A 19,236-nucleotide genomic window follows, 5' to 3' on the forward strand; every position below is an offset into this window, starting at 1 on the left:
ATATTCTATTTTCTAGTCAACCTTTGGACCCAAGCATTTTGATTTGAGGGTTTGTACTGTATTTGTAGCCAGGTGGTTGAAAATTGTTTCAGTTAACCCTTGGATCACTTGAATTTCCATCATGCCCAAGAGCATCCATTGCAGTGAAAGAGTTAGCCTCGTCAGTCCATTTAATTTCCTTTTTTCTTCTTTATTCTTGTTATGAAGATGATTTTCTAAATGGAGAGCTTACCTTTAGTAGCAAAGGGGTTAATGAAAGCTGTATCTAAATCTTCCAGTTTAAAGTTTCCCTCTAAAGTAAAAAAAAATAATTTGGAGATAGAAAGAATAAAGTGAAACATACTACTGGACTGAAAGGGTTAAACTACTTGCTCAGGTAGCAGTTACAGTCAAATATGGAAGTCCTTCCGTCTCTCCTGCGTCTCTCTCATCATTGGATTCATAGGCACTTTAATTACGTTGAGAAATACACTGAGGTGGTTTGGACATGTGGAGAGGATGGAGAATGAAAGACTGACTAAGAGGGTGTATGTAGGTGAGGTGGAGGGAGGGAGAGGGAGGGGTAGACCGAGGATGAGGTGGAGGGATGGAGTTGAGAGGTATATGAGGGAGGGGGGGGTGAGTTGGGGGGAGGGGAGTCAAATGGTGGGTGACAGAGTGACTTGGAGGCGTTTTGTCTGCGGCCACCCTTTGCGGGATTAGGGCGTCGGGCTATAGATAGAAGATAGATAGATAGATAGACAAAGGTGCTTATAATCACCCACTGATGAATGATTATTTGTACCTCAGTCCACCATGCCACAATCAAGTATCTGAGAATCCAGCAGTGAAATAGAGGAAGGAGAAGCAAACCGACTATGGTATTTGACAGTACTGTATATACATGTTACCCATGTCTGTTATCCATGGAAGGATAATTTATGCTTGGTGTACAGTGCAGTATTATTGATGCTACTTTAAATTTATCTTTAATGAAATGATGTTTTAAAATGAAGTACCAGTCAATTTCTATCCATCCATCCATCCATCATCCAATCCTACATTGCCCCATGAGGACTGTAGGAACCTGGGACTAGGAAAGTTGGTCCTGGCATTTAAGATGAGAGTGACCGGCCTCACTCATCCCTAAGTGGCATTACGTGAGCAATAAACCCCAACCACCCCTCGGATATAAATCTTCACCAGCTCAGTCCAATTGGAGTGCTGTTATTACCCACTAAATCACCAGGTGCCAAAATTTGGTTATATGGTTACCACCCAGCATAGTAAATGGTTTCCTGGTGTACAGGAAACCATTTGGCTTGTCACTCAGTGTAGAGTCACCCACAGGCAGTAGGAAGAGGAAAGAATGAAGGAAAGAAAGACAGAGGAGGATGGATGGAAAATTATTATTATTATTATTATTATTTTTTTAATGGATAAACTTAAATAGTTATGATGAAACAAAAAGGATGATAAAGTATGTAAATGTGAATGGAAGTAAATTGAAAACACCAAGCTTGGATGTTGTGGTGCATTAGTAACACTCTCAGGTTAAAGTACTAGAGTTGTTCAGACCATGGTTGTTTCACCATAATGGTGAAAGTATTAACTTTTTCAGCTTCTTATGACTCATAGTTGAATAATAATCATCTAACAAGCTGGAGTAAAATATTTGAATTGTTTAGCCCATTAGTGTTGATTAATGGTTTGAAAGGATATGATGGATATAATGTTGGACTTGTTTACTTGAGGAAAGTTTAAAAAAGAAAAGCAGCCAACTATTGATTATCAAGCATCAAACCCAATCAGCTAGGATGATCATTTTTATTTTATTCATGGTGATGTTAGATTTTATTTCTTCAGGGAGCTGGAAAACACAGCTTAGTAGTAGTGATTGTATTGGTTGCATCCCCATGCTCATCTAAACATGAGCCCAGCAGACTGCAGGCTGAAGTTGCCTGTGAAGTTTAACAGAATTGTAATTGCAAAAAATGACACCACCCACAAAAAATACAAAAAATAAAACAAGAACTTACACTGTTGATAAAATGTGTGAAAGTGATGTGGATGAAGTCATGGTGTGTATGAGATTGGTTGCTGTGCATGGGATATGCACTTTAAATATACAGTATATATAAAATAGGAATATAGATATCATGAGCCTTTAAATGAAGTTTGGGTTCTCAGCAGTGTACATTTGGTCATAATGTTTGAGACAGTACAGAATATTAGTTGTGGATGGTTGCTTATTTTCCTTTGATTTTTTTTTTTTTTTTTTCAAAGCTAATTATGCTAAATGTGCATGCTAATATACCTCACCATTGCACATTTGTTATATGGAGTTTTTTTCTTTGCAGTCACTAGTTAATTAAATAAGCAAGATAGAAGTAGTAATCTGAATACAGGTAGTAGCTTTTTGAAGATTATATGGCAAATACAGCATGAAGCACAGTATAGAATGCCTGTTTACGCCCTTATGTATTAGAACCTTTGCAACATCAGCCCTGCAACTCTAACTCTACTAGTCGACTCTAGCTTTATTTTTGAGTACGGTAATCATCTTAACCCTTTGAATTTATTGATGTATTTTAAGTTTTATTCTCCTTATCTCCAGATGATTTCACTCAGTTCAGTAGAGACCTTTTGCATTGGGGGGGTTAAATAACAACCCTCATTAACCCCTTCAGCATAAGTTGATTCACAACATGAGTGAAATTGTCTGAAGGTACAAAGAATAAAGTATAAAATGCATCACTGGATTGAAGGAACCAATTTAATTCAAGTATTTAGAAGTCATTATTTATCATGTTTCTGTTTAGCAGTTGTTGCTTAAAATGAGACTGTTTAAGGTATTCCTCTGTAATGCATGAATCAGACAGTGTATTGCTTTAGCTTAATTCAGCATACCCAGAGCAGTAGCATAGCCAGAGCCACAACTGTTAATGCTACAAAGTTGAAACACTTGATGCACAGTTTGAGATGTTACTTTGTTATAGATGGGCTTGTGAGAAACATCTGTAACACTTTACTTTGTAGCCATTGCATATTACAATGATAATAGCACTGTATTTGGTGCTTATACCAGTTACTATAACTTTTGCCGCTATCAGAGGAGCATTTTATAAGCACAATATAACTAGAGCATCATAATAAGAATCCAGGCTTTTGCATTTAATAAGCACAGCATTACTAGTATATCTTAACAAGGATTAGGCTTTTGCATTTTTTTTTCTTGATTGATATTTTGATGTAACAGTGGGATGGAGATTTAAACTATATATTTCTCCATTTAAGTTTTCCATATTTTGTTTATCACCTAAATGTGAAAAAAAATAATAATAATAATCCAGTATGAACTTTTTATCATACAGTTGGTTACAAATTTAGAGCTGCTGTGTCTCTATATGTTTCTTGTTTGAGATTAAGAATAGAGATATGGGAAAGAGAAATAGTGATATCAGGAGAACTATCAGCAGTATGCCCTAGTATGTCAAGTGAAAAGGGCTATTCACTCATTTACATACCATTGAACCCCCTTGGAACCAGTCCAGCTTTATATATAGGTGGATAGATAGATAGGTAGATAGATGGCAGTTATGTTATGAATACAGACCATAGCATGACTTTATTTTTAAATTGTTTTTTGCTAATACGCAGACTGCCAATTAATAATATTAACTTTTGGTTAGTTCTGTTGCTTTGACTTGTTTGTTATTTTAATTTTTTTATAGAGATTTTGATATAACAGTAAAATAAAACATTGTTATTATTAGGTTGGAACCATGATGTTACTGAATGCATTATAGGAATGGACTTCCATGAATTGATGCACTTTCTTCTTCTTGTTAATAGACAACTTTTTCATAAGGTGCAGTTTCATCATATTTATGCAGCAAAATTATGGCATACACTCAACCCCCTGCTATCACGCGTTCAGCTATCACGCTTATCTGCTATCACGCACACATCAAATGCACAACCATACATGCTATCACGCATCCCAAGACCGCTATCACGCGTTGAGTTTGAAGACAGGCTAAGCGAAACTTATTCACACGGCACTTCATACGATGTTTGCAGAGGATACGATGGTTAATTGGAACGGTAACGTGGTAAAATTCCCAATTATAGCACGGGCATTTGGAATGCATCTGAACGGATTCCTGCCGAGGACACGACAGGCAAAACAGTGACCAAAACCCATTCGGCTCGAAAGAATATATCGTGCTACAGCATCGAAATTTAGCCTGACGCTGAATACTTATTAATATTGTATTTTAGAATAAATATCAATCGTTTTGAAACCCTTATAAAGAGTTAATATTTCTTATGCAGAAAAAACTGTTATGTCGATAAAGTAATCACGTGTTTACAACTGAGACGGGGCTCTGATGACAGTGTGAGGAACGTGTGTGATAGCGTCCAAGTTTTGTTCCACTTAAATGTTCCACAGCCATTCCTGATATAAGGTACCATGTGATACTCCCTTTAGTTGTGGACACTAAAGAAATGGAGACAGCCAGAGAGATCTGGCGGCAACTAAGCCACTCCCAAGCCTCGGAACCCATCAAACCACCTAAGCCGTAATCCTTATAAAAGTTTGATGGCCTTTTATGTTGTTCATTTATTCATTATACTGTTATTATTAATATAATAATGCTTTATTTCATGTTAGAGGAGAGACTGGCAGGAAATCATAGGCATAAAGTGGTTAAAAGTTAGAAAAATGGGCCACCGAAAAATCAATTAGAAATTTTCCCATTGATTGTTCAGTTCAGCTATCACGCATTCAGCTATCACGCGCGTTTCCTGTGACCAATTGGGCGCGATAGGACGGGGTTGAGTGTATATTTTGCCTGTGCAGTACTGTCAAGACACTTTTTTTTTTTTTTTTTGACAGGGATTAGATTTATGGTAGCTCTTTCACTGTTTTTTTTTTAAAGTAATCTTTAATCAGGCTGTTGCTATTCAGTTTTACTGAACTGAAGGAGGGTCTTTAGTAGTGAAAAGATTAGTGGAGTCTTCTTGTATCAATCTATAACTGGATTGATAATATGCATATGTGGGATCTGTTGGATGTAGCAGCAAAAAGACAAACAGAAAAGTGGGAGAGCAGTCAGTAAAGTGCCAAGTTGACATGGGTTATACATTAATTCATTTATCATTCAAGTCTTCAAATTCTGAGGGTCATTACACAGACAAAAGCCATTGAAACTATCGTACAGTAAGACCTCATTACAGTACTGTATATTAGACTAATTGGGACTGAAGCCTATCCAACTTATCCATAAATCCAACTTATCAGTGACTACCACATCCCAAGGGGGAATTAGATCCTTAAAAAAAAAAAAAAAAAAAAAAAAAAAAAAAAAAGCCCTTCCTGGAAGGCTATTTCAGGAAGAATTTTATATTGTGTGTAGAATGTTAACATACTATGGCAAATAATAAAAATGATAACAAAACAAAGACATACTTTCAGTATATTGTTAAATTTATAGAGTAATTCAACTTATGTTTATGCTTACAAAACACTTATGTCTTTGGTAGTGTACTTTATTTCATGAGGGCTCAATGTGCTTACATTCATGTTGGTAGCCAGATTGCAACTGAATGTGAGTGACAGCCACTGATCACTCACAAGTCCCAATCGAGCCAAAATTGTGTCTGACTTATGGGAGTTTCTGACTTATAGAAGTCCAACTTAAGGAAGGCATACCATACTTATTTCATCTTATGAAATTTTAGTCAGGTGGTTAGAGAACTGATCTGCTGGTCAGAAGGATGCAGTTTTTATCCCAGACTGGAGCAGGAAACAGTGTGTTTTTTAAAATTTTCATTAAAACAAATTTTACTGATCTTCCAAGACCCACCAACGTCCTAAAACTATCCCAATAAAATCATTGCACCAGTCTTGTATGAGACAGACTTAACATGTATTAAATTTGGATATTGGGTATTATCATCAAGGTGGTGACATATGAAGGTATGAATCATGTAGGACTGCTGGGCTTCAGGGAGCAGATGTAATTTATGGTCAGAGTTGGACACAAAAAAAAACAGAATAAAAAGAAGGTGATAGAAACATTGTGTTATCTGTAAAGTTAATAAAAGTGGTGGAGTCATTGTTATGCATATTGCCACTCGTAGGTCTTCCAAACATATCTTCAGTCACACTCACCACATGGATTATTTACCTCTTTGTCTTCCACATCTCTCTCACTCCCACTCATGTGCAGTATTGTATACCTTTGTCATAACTGTTCATTCTCCATGACCATACCCTCTGTGCAGACACTCTTCTGTCCTTTGACTAGCAGACTAATACACTCATTTTCTTTGGCTTTACAGTGCAGGCATTCTTTACTCTGATCAGTAGACGTCCTCATTCCACATTTTTCTTGAATCTCTGTACATTATTGAATATTTTATCCATCCTGTCCAACACAGTTGCAGTCTGGAACTGTTTTATTTCTACTTCTTACACATTTGACATATCACACTTATACCATTCTAATATCTCAGACTAGTATGTATAATTGGGTATTAATGCCCTTATGCACTCCTTCAGCCTTATCTGTCTTCTTTTCTGTATCAAGACCTTCATAACACGAGCCACTTCCCTCCCATTAGCTACCGTGTCACTTTTGAGATATCTTCATTTTCTGTCATCATCACTTTACTCTGTCACTGTTAATTTTCAGTTTCTACTGGTCACAAGTATTTATAAATCTGAACAAGTCTGCAAAGATATTGTTCACTACAGGTATGAGTAAGTGGCACCACGTTGTCTGTGTTCATCAGATTTACAGTATTGTGCATTGTTTTTTCCATCCCTTATCATGTATCACCAGCATCATTTCCATTATATTCCATTGTAGGAAGAAAAGGACTCATTAAAAAAAAAAAAAAAATTAGGTATGTAACTCAGTTTACATGGAGAATTTGAATTTCCATAATACGGTAGTTCTTAAAATCGGTTCTGTACTATGAATAATACCGTATATAATTTCAGTATATAACAGGCTGCAGTGTTTAGGAGCTTAAACAAACTTTAATGACAATGTAATTTGCTGATGTTGCACACATTGTTCATATTCATACAAGATAGGGAAGTGAATACTTATAGTTTTGGTATGCTGGTAAACAGGCATTCTATATCTGAACAAAAATGCTTTTTTCATTGAGTTTGAGTGAGCGGTGATGGTGTGGAGTGAAATGAGGTGCATGTGAGAGCTGGCTCCTCAGGCCTTGACTCATGCACTGTCTGTGCCAAAAGTTGGAGTTTAGTACCTGTCAGCCTTCTGTTTTATTCATATATATAATAAAATATTCAAGAATATCCTAAAGTATTATAGATCATAACTGATAGATTTCTGTCATTCATATATTTATAAGGACTCCCAAGAATTTATCTCAGGCATTAATGTGTGTTCTGTCCTCCAGTTTCCATAGTTTGGGAATGGGGAAGAGATGAGACAACTGCATGTTACACAGACATGTGGATGATTTAATTTGTTGGACATCATTCATACCTGTAGTGCCTTGGGAGCTCTTCCTTTCTCTGAATCCACCAGTTCTTCAAATAAGATTGAAAAGTACACAGTTGTACTTCTGAATACTGTATCACAAGTAATATTTGCAAGCTTGAACTCCAGTTTTTATTTTTGACAGTTACAGTAACTGAGATGCCTGCAATATGCTGTCTTCTCAAACTAGATATATATGTTCAGTCTTGTACATTTCACTTGTTGATATGCACACATGTGCATGATGGGTTTCTTAAGTAAGTTTTTTTAAAGTTATAAGTCTAGTTTACTGTCTGTTCAAGGACGGACATGCTGAACCTCAAATGGCCTTTGTTGTAACATATTGCAGGCGGAAGACGACACGAGAACTCTGCTGTATAGTGTAAGGTATGTGTGTCTGTTGCCACTTGCTTGTTATTCACTACTCACAGCCCAGAGTGTTTACTGTCATTAGGTAGCATGTGTCACACTCTCCCATTTCATGGAATGTGTCATAGGTGTGAGGATGGATCAGTTAGCTTAATTGAACCCTCTTAATCAAATTATGGATTTTTTAGTGTATTCTGGTAATGTTCAAATGATTTTACTCACTTTTAGGAGAGACTTCCTGGGGGCTCTACTAAGCTGAATAAAATCATCAGGCAAAAACTGGAATAAACTACAAAAGACATCACTGGATTCAGGGGGTTAATAGATGAAAATTATGTACTGTACTCTGTTTTGTTCAGTGCAGTACTGTACAGCTTTTTTTTTTTCCTTTTTTTTTAAGTTCCTTAGCTTTTAGTAATACATAAAATAATTAGTATTAGCTTTTTATATGATTTCTTACTTCACTATTCTTTCCACAGGCACTATAAGGACTTACAGAAGTCCAAAGGGGTGGGACATACATTATGTTAGTGTCAGCTGTGTGTACATGTTCATTTCATTTTGATAACACGATAATGACAGTGCTACATTTAAGATCAGTTACAAAGGGTTGACCCTTGTAAGCACAGTAGCAGTCAAATGGTGTAGTAGCAGCAGTAGTTTCTGGAGCTCTAGGTTCATCAGAAACGTAAGCCCAATGGACTTCAGGCTTAGTTTCTTTTGCAGTCCACCATCCTCCTCTTGGGAGGAAGTGAAGTAGTTGATTTTTTTTTTTTTTTTTGTATAACCAGGCAGTTTACCTGCCCAATTATATCAGTGCCAACAGCACACAAAAGCACCACTTTCCGGCATTGCAGTAAAATAATAAGAAGAGAAGGTAGAGGTTGAATCTTAGGATTTATGCCATCAGCTGCATGAGGGTCAGGAAGGAAGGCAAGCAATATTCATGAAGCAGCTTTAGACAATAGTGGCTTTCCTTCATGTGTGTATATGAGTGGTACCATCCAGTCTGTGTATCAATTCCTTTGCTGATAATTGTGATTTGCCTAAGTTGGTTGTGTGTCTTATGAATTTTCATGCTGTTAAAGTCATTGACTGATTCCAGTCCTATATGCTGATGTTCAGGGTGATGCCAGCATTTATTTTTTTCTCTCAGTCAGTGACTGATTAATCCCTTTGCAGCTCAAGACTTGCACCTCATATCACCATAAGTTATACTGTGAGTAGATGGAGAGAACACTTTAAGGAATTGTTGAACATAGAGGATGGAAGTAATGCGAGTATAAGTGGCTGGGGAATGGCTGGGAGAAAGAGGGAGGTGAGAAGACAGGAAGATCAGTAGGATAGAAGTTGTGGAAGTAATGAAGAAAGTTAAATCGGGTAAAGCCCCAGAAATTGATGGAGTGTGTGGTGAAATGCTGAAGCATGGGGGAGAGATAGTAGTAGAATGGATGTGGAAGATGTGCAGATTGGCCTGGGAGGAAGGTAGAGTCCCGGAGGATTGGAAGTCAGGTATAATTATTCCCTTGTACAAAGGAAAAGGGGAAAGAGAAGTGTGTGGTAATCATAGGGGCATTTGTCTTCTTAGTATAATAGGAAAAGTGTATGGTAGGATACTTATTGACAGAGTTAGAGAAAGAACAGAGAAATTAGTTGGAGAAGAACAGGGAGGCTTTAGGAAGGGAAGAGGTTGTGTAGATCAGATATCCATTCTTAGATCTTTAGTGGAAAAGTTTCTAGAGAAGGGAAAGAAGTTGTATGCGGCTTTCATGGATTTGGAGAAAGCATATGACAGGGTGGATAGACAAGGATTGTGGAAAGTATTAAGAATATATGGAGTAGATGGGAACTTGTTGAATGCTGTGAAGAGTATGTACGATGGTGCGAAGGCTGCAGTGCGTGTGGATGGTGAACTAAGTGAATTTTTCTCTTTGAAAGTTGGGTTGAAACAGGGATGTCATGTCTCCATGGTCGTTCAGTCTGTACATGGATGGGGTAATAAAAGAGGTACAAGATAGGGTAGTGGATGTTGGAGTGGCCCTGGTGAGAGAGGATAGTGTTTGGAAACTCCCTGTACTGTTGTTTGCAGATGATACTGTGTTGTTGAGTGAAGACGAAGGGGAGCTGCAAGGCTTGGTGGATGAGTTTGGGAGAGTGTGTAAGAAACGGAATCTAAAGGTGAATGTAGGGAAGAGTAAAGTGATGGTCTTTGAGAGAGGTGAAGTCAGTGAATGTACAGTGAGGTTGGATGGTGAGGAATTGGAAAATGTGAGTACGTTTAAGTACTTGGGTAGTGTGATGAGTAAGGATGGAGGTTTGGAGGGTGAAGTGCTTGAAAGGGTACAGCAGGGAAGAAAGGTTCCTGGTTCTTTGAAAGCAGTGATAAGAAACAGGGAAGTGAGCATGGAAGTGAAAAAGTTACTACATGACAGTATTGTGATACCAACTCTAACGTATGGAAGTGAAGCTTGGACGTTGTTGGAAGGACACAAGTCAAGAGTGAGAGCAGTGGAAATGAGTAATTTAAGAGGAGCCTGTGGAGTCACATGGAGAGACAGGCTGACGAATGAGGATATAAAGGAGCGTTGTGGTGTGGATGTGGATGTGACAGGAAGCGTTATGAGGAACACACTGAGGTGGTTTGGCCATGTGGAGAGGATGGAGGGTGAAAGACTGACGAAGAGAGTGTATGTGAGTGAGGTGGATGGGGGAAGAGGGAGGGGGAGGCCGAGGATGAGATGGAGGGATGGGGTGGAGAGGTATATGAGAAAGGGGGGTGTGAGTTGGAAGCAGGGCAGTGAAATGGCGGGGGATAGGGTGACTTGGAGGCAATTTGTTTGTGGCCACCCCAAACGGGATTGAGGCGTCTGGCAATAGATAGATAGACTACTGCATTGCATAATAGATTTTCATGTACTGTAATTTCATGTAATGAAAACCCACATACTGTACCTAATATATGTGAGTTAGAGTCTCAACAAGAACCATAATTAGCATCCCATTTTTTGTACTGGTATGAAATGGCTATGGCCATTCCCTTATCATTTCCTTCTGGGCATAGAGGCTCATAGGCATAGAGGCTCATAGGCTATGCCCCAAATATTTAGCCCTCAAACCTCAGATTTTCTTTTCACAAGTAAAATAATCTACTGTAAGACAGAGTAAGAGAGATTATTTGTTGCCAGAGATTTAAGAGTTCAAGGGCAGGAGACTGGCCTATACCTCCAATGGTACAGTATTACTGTATGTGACTGGTAAACCCCAAGTCACCTCTGTGAGGTTCAGACCCCTTGCACTCAAACAAGGTTGTTGCTTCAGCTGATTTATTCTACCTCTAGGCCACCAGACATCATGATATCTCTGTGGAAAAACAGTGCACCATGACTAACTTCTGGTTAATGCTGAATGAAATGTTAACTAAGTCATCCTTTGTCCAACTTATCTGTACACATTAATCATCATCATCATCATTGTTGCAATCTCTCTTCCATGTAAGGAGTGTTTGAGGTAGGCTCCAGAATGGAAGGAAAAAATCTGATAGAGGGAGAAGTGATAAGAGCCTGACCAAGTGAAGAGGTCAGAAAAGGGAAAAGCGACAAAAGCCTGACCAAGTGAATAGGCCACACACTCTTTCACTTACCATTCAAGCCCTCAAAATCCAGACTCCACTTTACAAACATAAACATGCACACCTAAGCACTTCGCATTACCTATCTGTATTACTGTTTGATTTTTTAAATAGAATATCATTGTTCAGTAAACCAGGGGTTGTTCCAGGAAATGAAGGAATCCCCTTATTTAAAAATGTCAGAGATTACCTATACTCGATTCATCAGTCTGTTTAATTAATAATTTACAGAGTACATGTACTGTATAAGATATTACCTCCTACATTATACATCAGACATAACATTTAGTGCATATACTATACTCATAGTACAGGTATATTTTATTGTATTTGGTATGTTTGCAATTCTTAGTTGCTTCACAGCTACCTTGCCTGCTGCTGCTGCTGCTGCTTTAGTTGTGCCTTATAGGGTCATATGTACAAATTAAGAAAAAAAAATTCATGCTTTGGGGGAAGTTATTTATCTAATATGTTGCAACTGTTTGGTTTATGATATATGGTAGTGGGCATGAAAGTCCATCATATATTTCATAATAATTACTCTCCTGTTTACTCATATACTTACTTAAGCCATTGTCATGGCAGCAAGTAAGGATATGACTTGCAGAAGAAATCTACATGGGCTACTTATGGCACTAGCTTGCTCAAATATTTTAGATATGTTGTCATTATGAAGTCTATGTTTACAATTTCCAGCATATTAACTTCCAGCATAGGAATATTTAGGAGTATCTACTGTTCTTCCTTATCTGTCATCTCCTGAAGAATTGGAAGTCTCAGTGTGAGAAAGTGTTACCACTAGCCTTGAACAATATTGTATATCTACTGTATTTCTTGTAAAGATGTTGTTATTATGAGGCAGTTACATATGTCCAGTGGTTCCCAGAAGGCTCAGTTTTGTTCTGCTTGCTGTACATATATGCTGTCAGAGCAATAAAGGACATACTGTATTATGCAGTACTGTGGGCAATATTTGTGTTCTATTCACTTCTGGTTGCAGTTGTATGAGCTTAATGTGAACATTATGAGGCCTGTGTGTTATATGATCATCATCACGTACAGTAATGAAAAATTTCTGATGAATATAAAGGTGCTCTGAAACAGATATGCTTAGCAAGCTTTGAACACATTTGAGATTATCGTCTGTCTCTTCAACAATACACAAACATGAAAACAGAAACAGAAACACGTCTTACTGCATACATGTACAGTATCTCATCCATTGTGGGACTATAGTGCAATTCCCAAAATCTAAAATGGTTGGGATCAAGTTGCTTTTGGAAAACTTTTTTTTTTTTTTTTAATAGTTGGAATTGTATCATTACCATCAGTTATATGTATAGGCACCTACCTCATTGGCATTCCCTTTGTCATTTCTTGTGTCAAGGCTCCAATTTATTATCCTACAGTCATGATGTTGAAGGTTCAGGTGTGAAAACTCCACAATAAACAGTGATTATTTTTTATCTGTGGGGACTGAATTACAGAGCAAAAAATTATGAAATCAGTCTTGCTGTTCATGAGTCCAGCTTGAGCCAGCTTGGGTTACTGTAGATTACTATGGTCCTTTTCAGTGTAACATTGGTCCTGGAAACAAAATCAGGAGTCTTTTATCGGTAAATATGAACTTCAACAATTTTTTCTCAGTAAACTAACTTTTAAAAAATTCTTTAGTATAATGGTATTTTAGATCTACAATCTTGATTTTGGGGACTGCATCATACAGTATTTAACAAGAGTTTGTCATCACAAGAACAAAAACTGCCTACCAGGTAATGAAATCAGAAGCACTAATCCATCTGGAATAGAGTAAGAACCCTGTGACTTGCAGTATCAGCTGTTCTGGTCTTTCTTTTTGTCTGACACTGACCAACCCCATCTGACAAGACATCTGTGTTATAGAGTTTTTTTATATTTAGAATTAGTCCCTTCATTACTTCAGTTTCCTTCTGTTTTTTATTCAGTCTATCTCAGGGTGATTTTTTTGCAGCAGAGGAGAGCTCCTTGCTTCTGTCTAACTCCATCAGCTCACATAATTTACCCCAAGGTGAATAAATCATCAGGAGACAGCAAGGTTTAAAATGATTATGATGCCCTCAGGTTCAATGAGTTTACTCAACATATGGCTTAAGAACATAATTATCGTGGATAACACACAGTGTCAGGCAAAATAATTGTCTTGGTTTTACCTTGTAGATTGTTGAACCCTGGATAGCAGTTCATATCAAGAGAGAGACAGCTGATGTGCAATAATTTCTTCCCAGGTGTTAACCCCAGCAGTACAAAATCATCTCCATTTAATAATAATTCTACTTATCATCATCATTTTAAGTTTCACATCTGTTTTCCGTATACTATGGATCAGATGGGCAAAATCAACTCTTTTTAATTCTGTTTACCATCATAACCATTTTACGTTTTGTCTCCTTTCGATGTAGCATGAGTCAGTTGGGTTCTGTTGATAGCACACAGACTTGCACCATTTTGTGCCAGTTCTTCGTAATTGGTTTATTTGATCTGATGGCATTGTGGCACTCAAATATGAAAAGTACTTTTTTTGGGGGGAGGGGGTTACACTGTGTCCCATTTTTTGATAAGGGCTAAGGCATTGCCTCTGGGTAGAGGACTTAGGTTTGTTGAGTGTAGCACATTATGACTGGATGCCTTTCCTGATGTCTACCAATGACCGTTGGGTGGACTTGAACCCGCAGCCCTTCGGCCAGAGAGGAGTGGTCTATCCCACTGAGCCACGGCTGTTGTATAAAATTTGATAAGCCTTCATTAAGAGGGAGAAGTGAGTCTCCTTGGTTACTGGTCAAATCATCCTTCCAGCTTGACCATGTCTGACCACCAACTGAGCTGAAAAGTGCTCACATCTTTGTCAAATGAAAACAGACCTGTAGTAACCCTTACATTAGAGGTCAGTATTCACCACTTTGTCCTGTTTCTTTCACGGTCTGGCTGTCCATTGATGTCCCAGTACCTTTATACCAGCACATCTTCCAACCAAACTCCCCTGTTCCTTTCTCTCAGCGTGTCCAAACAGTTTCTGTCTTCTCCATTTTACTTCCTCTCTGAATCTTTCCATATCCCATCATCCAGTTTTTCTCTGCATATCTATTGAATAATTCCCACATTGTTTCCTTCCTGTCTTACTATAACTTCCTCTTTTACACCACATTTTTTAATGCCTGTAACATAGTATTTAGGAACTTGTTTAGAAGCAGCATTTCATGAGCTTTTAGTGGCTCCTCTGTAACTCAGGTGCTGAGTATAGAGTTGCTGATTGTTGAACTTGTGCAACTTATATCCCACTATAATCCATTAATATATGTGAAGATAACTCGAAAACTCTTCCATCAAGAACAATTTACATGAGTTTGATGAGACACCTGTGCCATTGAAAATTGGACCTTATTAATATATTTGCCACAACACCTGTGTTAAGTTATAAGGAAGGGTCATCTGGCCTTTTATATACAGGTATTCCCCAAGATATGATACCCCTATATGGGATACCTGGGCTTAGCGATTAGGGTAGAAATACAGTACCCTTGCCTCCAGTACAGTATTTTTGTCAGACAGTACTACCGTACTGGACTAAATCCCTACTGGACAAACATCAGACCTTATGGGAAAATTAATAATGTCAGACAAGCCTTGAAAAAGTCCCCCCAAAATCCAACTTAACTACATTTTAACACAGCTAAGATTACCAATCTTTAAGGTGATTGCTAATGGGCTTGAGGGGGAAGGGGGAGGGGTTTCTGAGGCTGTAGGAGGTCCTGCTGACCCCCTGGAGGAGGACCTTCAGGATCCTGAGGAGGCCTCTCTGCCTCAACCTCCCTCATAAATCCCTTATAGTCACACACTAACACATCGTCGTCTTTGTCATCAGGGGGAAGTGCAATACTGTACTGCAATTTGACTGGCACACGTCAGGCATACTGGACAGGCGCGGCAGTACTAGGGAAACGTTCCTCGGTGTTGGCCATCCCGCACACGTGCGGGAAGTAGTACTGGATGCAGCACGTCAGTACTGTACTAGCGAAGAACTCCTTTGATTTGGCCCACTTTGTGTGGCCGATCCGTACTAGATCAACAAATCTGTACTGCAGTAACACATTATTTTATTTTTTTGCCATCTGTACTGAACGAAAATAGTACTGGACAAACATGTACTGGCCTAACGATGGGCCAAACCCCGGTTTAACAATGGGTTTAGAGTTTTTAAACTGATTTTGATGATATTTAAGACTTAAATTTTATTTTTAAGTTGATTTATAAACTGTTTTCTGACATAGATTAGTCATAGGTAGGGTGAACATTGTCATTTTGGGGTACAATTTAATAAGTTTTATTTTTTCTAGAATTATTTTTGATGATTTTCAGGTTTTATTTTTGGGTTTAGGTGATTTATAAGCTGCTTTTAGGCATAGTTTAGCTTGTTTTAAAGCTGTTTGGGGGTTTAGGTGAGCTCGAAACTTGTTTTTGGACTCATTTGGGTGGGTTAGAACTTGGTTGGGAGGAGAACCCAAGGCTTCAAAATGCATCCCTTTACTTTACAGGTTAAATCTATCCCGAGTTACAAAACCCCGCCTACCGATGGGTTTTTATTTAACCAGTTGCATCGTTAAACCGGGATATGCGGTGGCAGAATCAGTAGAGAGGCAGCCTGCAGTCCAAATGCAATCCCGGCTGGGGCAGGGAACAGTTTAACCCCTAGGGTATGCAATTCTCCAGCCTTGACTACCCCCCAGGATGCAAAAGCAGGCAAATTTTTCAAGTTCCTCAAAGGTTAAAAGTTTTATGCCCGATTTATAGAGCTTGAATTTACACACCTGAAAACGCAAACCCCACCCTCCTAGACCCAATAATTACTGAGCTATGGCCTGTCAAAGTTTATAATAGTTACCCGTCACGGCCCTGGTGAGAAGGAAAGGATGCCGCTCGCACCTGTTTTCTTCACAAAAATACTTATAAAAATCACCAAAATCAATTTTTTTGGTGTGTATAGATGTTATAAACCATTGTAATATGCTTAGAAAAAAATTAAATAGTGACAAACCCCCCAAATAAATATGATAAATAAAAATTATTCTCCCCTCCTCTCCTCTCCCCATACCTCCAATCCCCTTCCCTTCCCTTCCCATCCTTTCCCTTCCCTTCCCTTCCCTTCCCTTCCCTTCCCTTCCCATCCTTTCCCTTCCCTTCCCTTCCCTTCCCTTCCCTTCCCTTCCCTTCGGCTAACCTCCCCTCCCCTTTTCCCTCCCCCCTTCCCTCCTTGTCGAGCTGTCAAATCTAGCAAGGGAAAATGGTCATGAACACCCCAATAAAAATATGATAAACAGTAAAAATTATCCCCCCCTTCTCTCCCCTCCCCAAACCTCCAGTCCCCTCCCCCCCTTCCCTTCCCTTCCCTCCCCTCCCCTCCTGTCTCCTCTCCTTCCCTCCCTTCCCCTCGCCTGACCTCCCCTCCCCCCTCCCCTCTCCTCCGAGCTGTCAAATCTAGCTAGTTTTCGTTTCGTTTTGTTTCGTTTTGAAGGCTCCAACGTGCTTCCATGCATATGCATAAAATAAAATTTCTTTTTCGAGTGGGTTTCGAATAAAGACAGCTAAAATAATTGTGGTCTGCATATCTGTATGCAGACATGAATAAATTACAGGTCATCATCATCATCAGCCATTACAAGTCCACTGCTGAACAAAGGCCTCCCCCAACCTTCTCCACGAATTCCTTGACTGAGCCAATCTTTGCCACGTTTTCCCTGCAAATTTCTCTATCTCATCTCTCCACCTCCTGTCTGGCCTTTTTCTGCTACGCTTACAGGTAATGAGTCAAAAATACGCGCCATAAAGCGTAAAGAATACGCAAATTATTCGAGGCTGGGGAGGTGCTAGGGGGTGGGGGTGGGGAGTGGGGGGGTGGGGGGAGGTGGTAAGGGCAGGAGGGGGTGTATAGGGATGCAGGTATGGGAGGAGACCACCACAAGACACAAAGGAAGGGCCCCAGTGGAGTACAGGGACATGGAGGGAGGGTAGGGGGGAAATACCCTCCCCCCAGATGACTGGGGGGGGATGTGGGGGGGATCCACATGGGAGGGGGATGCATGAGAAGGGGGTGGGAGGGGTTGTGGTGGTGATAAGAACAGTGGGAGGTAGGGTAGTTACGATGTAGTGGGGTAGAGGGACGTGGCGAGAGGGAGGTGGGGGATACACCCCCCACCGCCTGGTTACGGGCCTGGGTCCCCCCTCCAGTGTGTCCAACACCTAGTTCTGATTGGTTAGAAGCCATCTACGTCACAGCTGGGGTGGATCCAGCTGCCGCCAGTTTTTTGTGGATGTTGTACGATCGGTGTTGCTCATCCTTTTAAGAAATTGCGCAAAAAGCTCGATCGATAAGCTTAGTACTTTAGGGGTTAAGGATTTGAATTTCTTCCAAAGCAGGCTTTTCTGATCTACCAGATGACGCGCCGACATGTCATAAAAGTATCCCTGCAAATACCAGTACACAAGTCCTGTATGAGACAGCCCTAGCATGTATTCAATTTGGAAGGTGGGTGTTAGCACCAAAGTGGTGACATGTGGAGATGTAGGAGGACTACTGGGCCCCAAGGAGGACTACTGGGACTTGGGAATAGGCCCTGAAGCCTTTGTCCAGAGAGGAGCATGTGGAGTGACGTGGAGGGACAGGTTGACGAATGAAGAAGTGAAGGAACGTTGTGGGGTGGATGTGGATGTGGTTGAGAAGATTAGGAGAAATACACTGAGGTGGTTTGGAAATGTGAAGAGAATGGAGAATGAAAGACTGACTAAGAGGGTGTATGTAGGTGAGGTGGAGGGAGGGAGAGGGAGGGGTAGACCGAGGATGAGGTGGAGGGATGGAGTTGAGAGGTATATGAGGGAGGGGGGGGTGAGTTGGGGGGAGGGTAGTCAAATGGTGGGTGACAGAGCGACTTGGAGGCGTTTTGTCTGCGGCCACCCTTTGCGGGATTAGGGCATCGGGCTATAGATAGATAGATAGATAGATAGATGTATATATACAGTATATATATCTATTGCAAGATGCCATAATCCTGTAAGGGTTGGCCATTTGACTGAGTTATTTGTTTTACGGGGAGGGGCACTAACCCTCCACCAACCCACTTGTTGACACGTAGGGAGCATGTATGGGTTGGTTTTATGGTTACCACCCAGCGTTGTAAATGGCTTCTTGGCGTACAGGAAACCATTTGGCTTGTCACTCAATGTAAAGCCACCTGTAAAGGAAAGAAGAGCAATAAGAAGTGACAGGAAAGATTGGAGAAATAGGAAGAGAGGAGGGCAGGCACAGAAAAAGTATGATAAAGGCTAAGGAAGAAGTGGGCAGCACTATATCAAGTGAGTTGATGATGGTTGCCATATATATATATATATATATATATATATATATATATATATATATATACAGTATATATATACTGTATATATATTTATATTCTGTCTAATGCCAGACACGTTAATTCCCTAAGGGGTGGCCACAAACAAGTCGCCTCCATGTCACCCTGTCCCCCACTATTTCACTGCTCTGCTCCCAGCTCACACCCCCCCTCTCTCATACACCTCCCCACTCCATCCCTTCATCTCATCCTTGACCTCCCCCTCCCTCTTCTCCCCTCCACTTCACTCACATACACTCTCCTCATCAGTCTCTCACTCTCCATCCCCTCCACTTGGCCAAACCACCTCAGT

The sequence above is a fragment of the Coenobita brevimanus genome, chromosome 29 (genome assembly GCF_032717465.1).
Source record: "Coenobita brevimanus isolate Jiangsu-jjx chromosome 29, ASM3271746v2, whole genome shotgun sequence".
Classification (NCBI taxonomy): domain Eukaryota; kingdom Metazoa; phylum Arthropoda; class Malacostraca; order Decapoda; family Coenobitidae; genus Coenobita; species Coenobita brevimanus.